This window comes from Sorex fumeus, unplaced genomic scaffold (assembly GCF_029834395.1).
Source record: "Sorex fumeus unplaced genomic scaffold, SorFum_2.1 ptg000231l, whole genome shotgun sequence".
NCBI lineage: Eukaryota > Metazoa > Chordata > Mammalia > Eulipotyphla > Soricidae > Sorex > Sorex fumeus.
In genome coordinates, this window is record NW_026606288.1 from 796,357 (window position 1) to 809,180 (window position 12,824).

General features: G+C 43.5%; 1 non-coding gene across 1 annotated transcript; it reads left to right on the forward strand.

Annotated features, from left to right (window-relative positions):
• The first annotated feature begins 12,424 nt into the window (after positions 1-12,424).
• Positions 12,425-12,564, forward strand: LOC130017901 (small nucleolar RNA SNORA76). Its single transcript, XR_008791463.1, has one exon. It is a non-coding gene; the product is annotated as a small nucleolar RNA SNORA76 (small nucleolar RNA).
• The last annotated feature ends 260 nt before the right edge of the window (positions 12,565-12,824 follow it).

The following is a 12,824-nucleotide window of genomic DNA, read 5'->3' on the forward strand; positions in this document are numbered from 1 at the left end:
AAATAGGCAAATGAGCCAAATTGCTTTAGGCCTGGTTTAATGGGCACATTAAATTCAGGTGTTTTGGATTTCTTAACAAGTATGTAACGTACAAAGACGTCATACAATGTGTATATCAGTTTGGAACAACCGGAGAAAAATATTCTAATCCCATTATACCCAAATAAATATATGTGCCAGTGGTATGCTGATAAATTTTAGCAGTTGATTCTGAAAATAAAATGGGGGGGTGCTGATTTGCACGATATTTTGTGGCATAAGCGCTCTTACCATAGCTGTCTCAAGTTATTTAACTACTGAAAGTCACTTGATCACTTGATCACTTGACTTCCCATTAATCGTTGATTTGCTCGAGCAGGCGCCAGTAACGTCTCCATTTGTCCCTGTTGCGTACTAGTGTAGCCCAATGGCATCTGTTCGCTCTAGGAACACGAAGAGCCTCAAACCAATCGTTCATGATCTTGATGAAGAAGTCTGACCATCTGGTAGGTGGGCGGCCACGCGGTCTTTTGACATCCCGTGGAATCCAGCCGGTAAGAGCTCTAGTCCAGGGTCATCTTTAAATCTCATTACGTGACCAGCCCATCTGATTTTTGACACCTTGGCAAACGAGACAGCATCCCTGATTCTTGATCGTTGACGGAGGTCGGAACTCAGGATTCTTTCTCTCGTTTGAGTGAAATGTGATATTCCAAGCATAGCTCTTTCAATTCCTCTTTGGGAGACCCAAATAGCGTTCTCATCCTGTTTGCGTAGGGCCCAGGTCTCTGAGGCATATGTTAATGCAGGAAGAACAGTGGAATCGAAGAGATGTGCCCGGAGCCGGAGGTTTTTTGTCCTCTTAACTATTTCTTCAACGCTCTTGAAGGCGTTCCAAGCCGCTTTCTTCCTCCTGCGCAGCTCAGGTGCCAGGTCATTTGTCATGTTGACTTCTCGACCTAGGTACACATAGCTGTTGCATTCGGAAAGTAAAGCTCCCAAAACGCAAAGTCTGAGGAAGGAATACTAAAGATTAACTCTTGCAAATTAGCATCATGTGGCTCCAGCACACAGTTGCCACCCTCTGCATGCATCAAGCATCCTTTCTTATGGATATGTCCACCTTGGAGTGAGTTTGACAACAGAGAAGCTCATACTTCAGACTCTTGCACTACCAGTTCCCTGGTACATAGCACTCTTTCGGGGCAACATACTTGTCTCAGTTTGTCTCATATATTAGCTCATCTAGTTCTCAGTGAAACCATAGTTCTTCTTTACAAATGCAGCAATAGAGACACCAAGAAACATTAATTAATTTGTTCCAGGTCATACAGTTAGCAAGTAGTAAAGTTGAGATCAAATACAGGTAGTTTAACTCTCATTAACAGGCCTTATAAATCTCTGCATCCAGCTCTTTCTCGCTCTGAGACAAAAGCCTATTTCAAACTCATGTCTACTGCACCATTCTCTTTGTTTTCCTCAAATATTCAACACAGATGATGATTATTTTATCCAAACTTCTGGTAATAACCACTGTGACAGGTATTGAGTAAGTAGGAGCTGGATGTATGAATAGATCTTACAGAACTTGGTCTGCCTCCTCTATTAGAATGTAACATCTATGAGGGCAGCCATCGAAACTATCTTTGTTGGTCAGGAACATAATTATCACTGTGCCCGAGAGACAGCTGGCAGATGAACACACCCTGTGGCACATCTACACACATTTTACTGGTCTGTGTCCATATCTGTGTGCTTGTCTAGCTCCAACCCCTTCTGAATTTTTGTTCTTTTTAACTTTGATTTTCTTAATTGCAGTTGACATAATAGGGTTACAATAGTGTTAACATTTATGCTTTTGATATACAAAATTACTCTCCCTCCACTATCATCAATGTGCCCAAAACCCTCTGCCTCTATTGTCCTTAAGTTGCTTCTGAAGTCGGTGGGCCACAATAGATGACTTATGTGAGGCAGAGAGGAGAGAGTGACCACTTTCTCTAGGTCCACTTATGCCACCCCGGATGGGCAGGGAAGACTAGGACTGATAAACTCTTTGGCGAGCCCTTGCACGGCACATACTTCAAGTCCCTCCACAAGTGTCACCCATTTGACATCTAAGCACGAGAATTAATTACCCAGGCCTTTCAGGTCTTTGTCTTATCTCAGAGAAAAGAATTTAAGTAGACTAAAAAAGTAAGTAAAGGCCCTCCCGTTGATCATCGATTTGCTCGAGCGGGCCCAGTAACGTCTCCATTGGAGACTTTGTTGTTACTGTGTTTGGCATATCGAATACGTCACAGGGAGCTTGCCAGGCTCTAGCAGTGACATAAAAACTGATTTTATTTGGAAGTTTTTAGGAAGGGCTGGAGTGATAGCACAGCGGTAGGGCGTTTGCCTTGCATGCAGCCAACATGGCCGACCCGAGTTCGATTCCTCCGCCCCTCTCGGAGAGCCCAGCAAGCTACCGAGAGTATCTCACCCACACGGCAGAGCCTGGCAAACCACCCGTGATGTATTCGATATGCCAAACACAGTAACAACAAAATCTCCAATGGAGATGTTACTGGGCCCGCTTGAGCAAATCGATGAACAACGGGAGGGCCTTTAGGAAGGGGGAGGAGGGAGAGAAAAAGGAGGGAGAGTAACGCACTCAGGATAAAACATGGGCTTCTCTAGAGATGGAGAGAGCCCCAGCACACATCTAGCACTAAGGTTATTACAATGTTTATCACTTTATATTCTTGCCAAACATGTTTTCAGACTGAAGTAAACAGTAAAGGAACAATAAATGCTAATATCCTAATTAATGGGTGAGTTAGCAAGAAATCTGTTTTTTTTTTCCCACAAATTAGAGCTTGACTGAGAAGAAAGATGCTTGAGTTGTTAACACAGGTAATTATATAAGAGTGTTCTTATGTAGTACCCAGGATGTTGGTGGCAGAAGACAAATGGAAGGATTTTGTGGATATGCTAAGGATGACTGAAAATTGTTTGAAAAGAAATCAAGGTATTTCAGGAAATTTTATGGTTTGGGTGTGAAGAATTTAGGATTTGAGGTCTGGTTCATCACTTAGGCAACGTATAACCAGAGGGGATTCCCAGTGATGTCAGCCTTCTGGCATAGTGATAAGTTAGTCCCCTAGCTTATGGTTCCTTATTATACATTTTAGTGTATTCCTAGCAGTAGGAACTTAAATTGTCCCAAAATTCCTTCAGAATCCTAAGAGTTAAGCATATGCCTGCAAATGAATATCAAAGATGCCAAGAAGACAGTATGTGACCTTGTTATTTAACAATTCCTTCTATAAATCTCAATAAAACATAATGACATGATTAATTTTAATTGCTTTCTCTTTCCCTTCCAGTCATGGTTGTGAGGGGGAGGTTAAGATGGAGGGTGGGGAGAAGGGAGGAAAACAGAAGTGACTAAATTCTTAAGTAGCATGGTTCCATTTCCTCCAGAAGACCTTCAAATATAAGCACTTAATTATTACTAATTGCAAATGGTAGCCCTAGTAATGATCGATGCCCATCACTTTACTTGGCCCTAGTCTAAACAAGACCAGAGGCAGACCACAGATGAATCCCACTAATAGTCAACATTCAGGGGATTGTGTTCATCAAGGTAAGGATGAATCTATATTCTGAGTAGCTGAGTTAAAGAACACCAAGAATTGCCAAGGTAACCCCACCACATCCTTTTCTTAACACATGCCTCTGGACATCTCTTCATGTAACCTATCAACAAGGTTGTTTCTTTTTTTCTTATAAGAGTACTGCTACTTGTTCAGCCATTGATTAAGCTGATTGAATTGGGCATGAACTCCACATTACTTTTTTTTAATTATATCACCGTAGGATAGAATTACAAAGCTTTCATGTTTTAGATTCAGCCATACATGATGGAACAACAATTCCTCCACCAGTGCACATTCTCCACCACCCACATCCCAGTCCTCACCCTGCCTCTATGGCGGACAATTTCCCCAATACTCTCTCTCTAATTTTGGGCGTTATGTTTTGCTGAAATTTCCCACATCAAGCCTACCTGCTAGGGACAGATGCTAGATAATTTATTTTCCATTGCTCATATTGAATATCATGAGAGCTCGCATGGCCTCAATTGTAAATGTAAATTTCTAGATTGTAAATTGTTGGGTTTTAGAGACATCTCTGTGCGGCACTAATCCATTTTGGGATTCAATTGGGAGTCTCTGGGCCAGGGATGTTGGTATACTAAGATGGCACCCGGAGGCAAATTGTTAGCGTGACAACTAGTCTACTGGGTCGGTGGGGACTCAGGGAGGGGCAGTCCGGGTCCTCTGTCACCATGCGGCCTGGAGATTCAGTCCTAGAACCCGGATACCTGGGCCTTGCTTGCAGAAGCTCTTGGTAACGGGATTCCATCTGGAGTAGGAGAACAAGGTTGATTTTCGTTTCTGTTTGGAGTATGGGGGTGGTTTGGTACTACATCTGGTGATGCTTGAAGCTGGGGGTGAGTATTTCTGGCTTTGTGTCCAGGAGTTACCTTGGTGGTAAAAAGGGGTAGTGTCTGAGATCAAACCAGAGTTCTTCTGCATGTAAGGCAAACTCTAGTTCCTGCACAGTGTCTCTGACCCAAGAATATCACGTTTAAGACAGTAACATCAATGATCTTTCTTCAATCAGAGACACAAAGTATTCCTATTTGGATACCATGTCCACATGTCTAAGTGTCCATCTTTTGTCCTTCTTGTTACAAGTTTATCCTGTAACTGAAGCCTCTCACCTGGGAAAGTAGACATGGTGCTATATAAAACAATTCTATTTGCATTGCTGTATATAGAGCATCAAGAACAGATACCTTGACATTCCTGACTATAAAATAAAGATAACATCGATTATTATTTTCTTCTTTATTAAAATTATATGGGAAATCCACACAGTGCCTTTGGGAGAACTTTCCCATCTCTAATTTATATATTAGAGATTCACCTGGGCTTATTCTGGTATTTTTAAAAAATTCCTTATGGGGCCAGAGTGATAATACAGCAGGTAGGGCATTTGCCTTGCATGTGATCAACCCAGGTTTGATCCCCAGAATCCCATATGGTCCCTCAAGCACTGCCAAGAGTAATTCCTGAGTGCAGAGGCAGGAATAACCCATGAGCCAAAAAAGCAAATAAATAAATAAATAAAATAAAGTGTTTCCACTTAGGCATTAAAAACATTATAAATAGATAAATAAAAAATTGCTTATTTCCCAGTATGTCAGGGAATTAATGGTCCCCTCAAACTTAAAATAATCCACACAGACATTGTTATTAATACGTCACCCTGCATCTCTATGACAGCAGAAAACATGGCAAGTGTTTTGTATCACGAAAGAATTGAATGTAGAGATGGCAGGAGGAGGCAGTTTCTTTAAAGATGCTGGCATTCCTCCTTACCCACCCTGGCCTGCCCTGGCACGGATGCGGTCAGCCCCTCCTCATTGCTCACACATGGGTTATCCATCTGTTGCTCCTCCAAGGAAGCTTTGAGTCCCACCCTTGTTTCTTCCTCCTTATTCTGTACTGAAAAACCATAAAGAGTTATAAAACTTCAAGTTTCGGATGGTTTCCACCCCCAAATAAACACACACACACACCCCAAAAGCAAAGTCATAGGATGTGACTTTCCAAAGCAACACTATTTCTCTGTTTCAGATTAGCCACACCCAGAAATAACGTGTTGAAGTACAAATTCTGAATACATCCACTGACTTCTACCTGATTCTAACAGAAAAAGAGAACATTCTGTTCTTGCCCCAGCAGACTGCTTTTCAGTGGAACGGAGCAAATCTCCCCATAGGGAGCTGGGAGCTTCCACAATGACAGAAGCAATGCCAGTCACATCGTTAAATGCATCGGCCCGTTCTCTGCTGTGTGGTTCTCTGAGATGATTCTCTTCTGGTGTCCAGATCTAACAGGGCCTTGGTCATTCAGGTCCAGGCACCCTCTAGATCCCCCTTTTGACTTTTTTTTCCCTTTATTGTATTTTATTTTTTTTTAAAGTTGTAGATTTACAATTTTTTGTGCTTTGGTTTCAATTATACAATGATCAGATACCCATCCCTCCACCAGTGCCCATTTTCCACCACCATGGATAATATCCCTCCCGCCCCCATCCCCCCATCCCCCCTGTCTCTGTGGCAGGGCAATCCCCTGTGTTCTCTCTCTCCTTTTGAGTGTTGTGGTCTGCAAAAGAGGCATTGAGTGGCAAACATGTTCAGTTCATAGTCTACTTTCGACATGCATCTCCCCTCCTGGGAGGATCCTCCAAACATCCTTTATTTGGTGCTCCCTTCTCTATCTGAACTGCCCTTTCCTCTAGGATACCCGGCTGGCCTCTAAGTTATGGAGTAATCCTCTTGGTGCTGATCTCAGCTATTCTTGGGTATTAATCTCTTATTTTGTTACTTTATATCCCCCAGATGAATGCAATCTTTCTATGTCTATCCCTCTCTTTCTGACTCATTTCGCTTAGCATGATACTTTCCATATTGTACCACTTGTATGTAAATTTCATGACTTCATCTTTTCTAAGAGCTACATAGTACTCCATTGTGTAGATGTACCAAAGTTTCTTTAACCAGTCATCTGTTCTTGGGCACTCAGGTTTCTTCCATTTTCTGGCTATTGTAAAGAGTGCTGCAATGAACAAACAAGTGCAGATGTCACTTCGACTATACATTTTTGCCTCTCTGGGATATATTCCCAGGAGTGGTATTGCTGGGTCAAATGGGAGCTCAATTTCTAATTTTTTGAGAATCGTCCATACTGTTTTCCAGAAGGGCTGAACCAGTGGACATTCCCACCAACAGTGAAGGAGTGTCCCTTTCTCGCCACATCCACGCCAGCATCGGTTGCTTTTGTTCTTTTGAATGTGGGCTAGTCTCTGAGGTGTGAGATGGTATCTCATTGTGGTTTTGATCTGCATCTCCCTGATGATTAATGATGTAGAGCATTTTCTCATGTGCTTTTTTGCCATTTGGATTTCTTCTTTGAGAAAGTTTCTGTTCATTTCATTGCCCCATTTTTGGATGGGGTTGGATGTTTTCTTCTTGTGGAGTTTAACCAGTATTTTGTATATCCTGGATATCAACCCCTTGTCAGATGTGTATTCGGCGAATATCCTTTCCCATTCTTTAGACTGTCTTTGTATTTTGGTCACTGTTTCTTTGGAGGTGCAGAAGCTTCTTAGTTTAAGATAGTCCCATTTATCTATCTCTGTTTTCACTTGCTCGGCCAGTGGCGTGGCATCTTTGAAGATACCATTAGCTTCAATGTCATGGAGGGTTTTGCCAACTTTATCTTCAATGTACCTTATGGTTTCTGGTCTGATGATGACCTTTTTTTTTTTGCTTTTTGGGTCATACACAGCGTTTCACAAGGGTTACTCCTGGTTCATGCACTCAGGAACTACTCCTGGTGGTGCTGGGGAAACCATATGGAATGCTGGGAATCGAACTCAGGTCAGCTGCGTGCAAGGCAAATGCCCTTCCTGCTGTGCTATCACTCCAGCCCCACCTTGTGACCTTCTATACGAGGTGATTCCTTTTCTTTCCTTTTTTATTTTTTAACATGACAGGTTTTATTTAAAATTAAGTCACCGTGGGATAAACAGTTACCAAGTTGTCTATGATTGGGTTTCAGTTCCAATACCTGCCCCTCCATCAGCGCACATTTCCCAGCATCAATGTCCCCTGTTTTCCCTTTCACCCACCCACCCCACCTCTATGGCACTCTCTCTCTCTCTCTCTCTCTCTCTCTCTCTCTCTCTCTCTCTCTCTCTCTCTCTCTCCTTTTGGGGTTTGCAATACAAATACTGAGAGGTTATCATGCTTGTTCTTTCACCTATTTTCAGCACGGTTCTGATCCAGAGTGATCGCTTCCAGCTATGTTTGTCATAACGATCCATTCTCTTGGGTGATTTCTTTTTTGTAAGGGCCATTTTACAAAGCTTTCCCTGCCTGTTCCCCCTGTCTTTACCACCCCCACTTTCTCAAAGTCACTTTGCAATTTTCTAGTGATAGATTCTGAAGAATCAGAGTAAGATGGACATTATCTTGCTTTCACTAGATTCCTAGAATTAGCACCATTGTTTACTTCTACCAAACCAGACATCTGAGTATTCATGACTATTATATCTTGTTTTCCGGGATAGTTCATTGAATGCCATCCTGGAAAACAGTCATTTTTATTCCCATTTTGCAGGTGGGAATATGACAGTATGCTTCAGAACCCAACTCTACTATTGAAAGAGGAGGCCTCGGTTTACCCTTGCCAGCTTTAGTGAGCAGTCCCATTTTTTGACTTCCTGCAAATTTCTGGGCTTTTTCTGATAAACAGGGACTTGATAATTGTCGATCATCTTAAAAAACTAGAAATTGAGCTTTCATATGACCCAGCAATACCAATATATCTTGAGGGTGCAAAAAAGCACAGTAGAAATGACATCTGCACCTGTATGTTCATTGCAGCACTGATCTCAATTGCCAGAATCTGGAAACAACCCGAGTGCCCAGGAACAGATGACTGGTTAAAGAAACTTTGGTCAGGAGTATGGTGCCGCCAGCAGGTCAATCTGTACCTGTGAGGCGAGTGCATCAGCAGCCTGGTGGTGCATTAGACATCCAGAAACCCCAAAATTGCAGCTGTGCTTTTGACCAGACCCCAAAAACTTGGGGCAAAGTTTACCAAGAAAGTAAACTGCCAAAAGTTAGGTATGTGGGAGACACACCCACAAACCACCTCCGGCTCAGCTATATAATTGGAGGCATGGCCTCTCTGGTTCCTGATCGAATTGCTTAATAGCCATGATCCCAGAGACTCAGAAACAAATCTCAAAACCCAACGGCTTTGGGCAGAAATGCATCCAGTCCCTGCAGTAGGTTACCGGTGCTGGGCCAACCCAGGTGGGAATAGGTTTCGTGCCTTGACCTGTTCCCCCTGGCAGCCCAGTGGCTGCCATCCTCCAGAGGCCACTGGACAGCCAGGTTTGGACCCGCAGTGACGAGACATGCAGGGCCTCATGGATCGGGGGTGGAGCTGGCCCTTTCCTCCCCATCCCAACAAGACCCCGAGTCATCGCCCACGAACAGCCTCTCTGGCTCCTGATCAAGCTGCTTAACGGCCATGATCTCAGAGACTCAGGAACAAATTTCGGAACTCAGCAGATTTTGGCAGAAATCCCTCCAGATTTAAGTGTTAAAACTTTGGAATTTCATCTCATGGAAAGAGGGGCAGTACTGACTCGTCCTTCATGCCCTACCGAGGTCACAAGTTGCCCCCCACAAGCGGCCCTCTGGCAGGGCCTTGGCTCCAGAGACAAAAGGACTTAGTCTAGAGCCTGGCAGCTTGTGGCAGAAAAGTGAATGGACCGTGTGTTAACCTACGGCGCCATGCCTCCCCAGGAGGGAAAGGGTGTTGCTCCCTTCCACCTTTCCTCTCCCCTCCCACCCCCTGGCAACAAGGTGGCCACCGCCTCAGAGCCAGGTATGAGCCAGTGGTGATAGGGCAACTGCAGTCTCTGGCACGGTCATAACACCAGGCGCACAGAAACCAATCTCGTAATTATTCTGGCTCTTTGCAGAAATCCCTCCTGACTTACCTAGCAAAATATCAAAAATCCAAAATCGCGTGGCCACAAAGTGGCCGCGTGACATCCTATGGTTCTCATAACCAGCTATATAAATCAAATTATTTCACAATGCCGTTTCAGGAATTCTGATTGTTGGGAGAAAATTGTAAACAATAATGGTGCGTCTTTGTTGAAATAATGAATGTAATCAAAATAGAGAGAGAGTTAAGTAGAAATCATCTGCCTCACAGGCATTGGGAGGGATGGGAGGGGTGTATATTGGGGTTCTTGGTGGTGAAAAATAAGTACTGGTGAAGGGAAAGGTGTTTGATCATTGTATGACCGAGACTTAAACCTGAAAGCTTTGTAACTTTTCCCACAGTGATCCAATAAATAAATATAAGAAAAAAAATACTTCGGAATTTCAAAACCGCGCAGCCACTACTGCAGCCACGCAACATCATATGTTATTCTTAACTAGCAATGGAAAACAAATTGTCTACTGTTGCCTTTTCAGCAGATCTGAGTGTTGGGGTAAAATCCCAAATAATAATGGTGGGTCTGGTGTCAAAATATTGAATGTGATCAAAGTAGAGAGAGAGTAATGTGGAAATCATCTACCCCACAGTTAGGGGGAAGGTGTGGGATGAGGGTATACTGGGGTTTTTGGTGGTGGAGAACGGGCACTGGTGAAGGTACGGGTGTTTCATTGTATGACCGAGACTTAAACCTGAAAGCTTTGTAACTGCTCTCACGGTGATTCAGTAAATAAAATTATAAAATAGTGAGAAAAAAGTAAGGTTGGAGTTTATGCCAATTCAATCAGATAATCAATGGCTGAATAAATAGCAGTACTCCTACATTAAAAAAAGAAAAATAAAAGAAACGTTGGTGCATCTTCACAATGCAGCTGTTAGGAAAGATGAAGTCATGAAGTTTGCTTATAAGTGGATGATCATGGAGAGTATCATACTAAGTGAAATGAGTCAGAAAAAGAGGGAAAAGAATGACTGCACTCATTTGTGGAGTATAAAATAACATGAGACTCACACCCAAGGATAGTAGACACAAGGGCTAGGAAGATTGACTCATAGTTGGAAGCCTGCCTCATGAACTGGGCAAGAAGGAGATGGGACTGGGCCATCCCTTCCCTTCTCCCCATCCTTCTGGTGTCCACAAACTTCCTCCAGGTGCCATTTAAGTGCATTGATGGGCATGATCCAGAAACTCACAAATAAATCTCGGAACCAAGCAGCTCACTGCAGGCATAGCTCCGGATCCCAATTATTTAAAAATTTACAAGCCCAGGATCACACAGCCAATATCTCATACTGCTTTTTTATTTTTTTTTGAATCACTGTGAGATAGACCCTTACAGACATCTCACACTATTCATCACAAGCAATAAAAAATAAATTATCTAGCATCTGCCAGTGGGGCAAGCTTGAGTGGAGGTGGGAAACTTTGAAATAATGGTGGTGGGAAAGTGTAATGGTGGTGGGATTGGTGTTGAAATATTGAATGTAATCAATTATTGTGAACAACTTTATGAAAATAAAATTTTTTTAAAAAATAGAAGAATTGGGGCCAGAGCGATAGCACAGAGGGGAGGGCATTTGCCTTGCACGCGGCCAACCCAGGTTCGATCCTCGGTATCCCATATGGTCCCCCAAGCACCACTAGGAGTAATTCCTGAGCGCAGAGCCAGGAGTAAGCCCTGAGAATTATCGGGTGTGACCCCCCAAAAAAATAGAAGGGTCTACAGGAAAACTTTTATCTTTAACTTCCCTGCATTCCCTGTAACACAAAGACCCAGTTTTTCTATAAAAATCCCACAAAAAGAGCCATAGTTAATTTAGTTCTATACTAAGTTCCTCCCCATTTGGGGAGCTTCTTTTCTTTTCTCTTCCACTTTCCAATAAACTTTTCTACTTTCCAACTCTGTATCCGAGCATCTTTATCATTCAATATTTTCATTCTTGAAAATAATGAAGAACCTGGGAATTGTGAACGAACACAGAGAACTGGCACTGTTGCTTCTGCTTCACCTGCATCACTATTAGAACAGTAATTTCCTGTAGGATATCCGTGAATCACTGCAATCTACCCGGAGCTCTGTGTGGACCTTTAAAATTTGTGGCTAACAAGAATCATTTTTGGGGCTCTTCTGCTAAAGCTTCCCACAGGCTGGTCCCAGCCCAAGTCGAGTCTGTACTCACAGTCGCCACACACAGTTGTCAGTCTTAAGCCACCAGGAAAATGTGGCAGTGGAAAGTATCCAGGGATTTGCCAGAGGCCTGAACTCTGCTTCTCATGCAAGCAGATGCCAGGATCCATCAGGAGGCCCTGGGAGCCACAGCTGCCTCTAATCTTCCCAGTTCCACTTTGATTTCAAATCTACGCCACAGATACACCCTAACCCATGAGCTCATGATCTGGGGAGCATTGGCAGACTTTCATGAACAGCAAGTGACCTGTCTAGTGTGTGCCTGTGCACAGTCCCAGAGTCCCAGAGTACCTGACTTGGATGGAAGGAAACCCCAATTCTAGATAACTCCTGAACTGAGCAGAGGCAGTTGTGTGAAGTAGCTGCTGAGACCCATCTCTGACTGGGAATTCTAGTCAGGATGTTTGTAGATGCGACTTTTTTTTTTTTTGCTTTTAGGGTTACAGCTGGCAATGCTCAAGGGTTACTCCTGGCTCAGGAGACCATATGGGATGCTGGGAATCGAACCCTGGTCAATTGCGTACAAGTCAAACGCCCTACCCTCTGTGCTATCGCTCCAGCCTCTGCTTTTCTTTGCAATACTTGGTTTCTTTGTTTAAGAAATGAGAAACTACACTGCCTTTGAGCCCCCATTACCTGACCTTAGGGTGGCCTCAGGGCCAGACTTCAGTGCCAGAACACCAGCTGAGCTTATAACTGAGGTCACCAGCCCCCCTTGTCAGCGGTCTTTTCACCAGCTGGGTGTGACATGTGCCCATGGTGACAACTTGGGCCCCCTGCCCAAATCCAGCAGGCTTTGGTAACTCAGTACGCAGAAACTTGTGCACCACTAACCCATGGAACTCTATCTCCAATATATTTGACAAAAGTTACTATTTATCCCTAAGAGCATAGGGGCCTTTGACACAAAGGACTCATCTCAGGAGCCTGGGGAACCACTGAGATGCAGAATTCTAGGATGCAAGGATAGATTCCTGGGTGGAAAGAATCCACCTCTGGAACAAAGACCAAG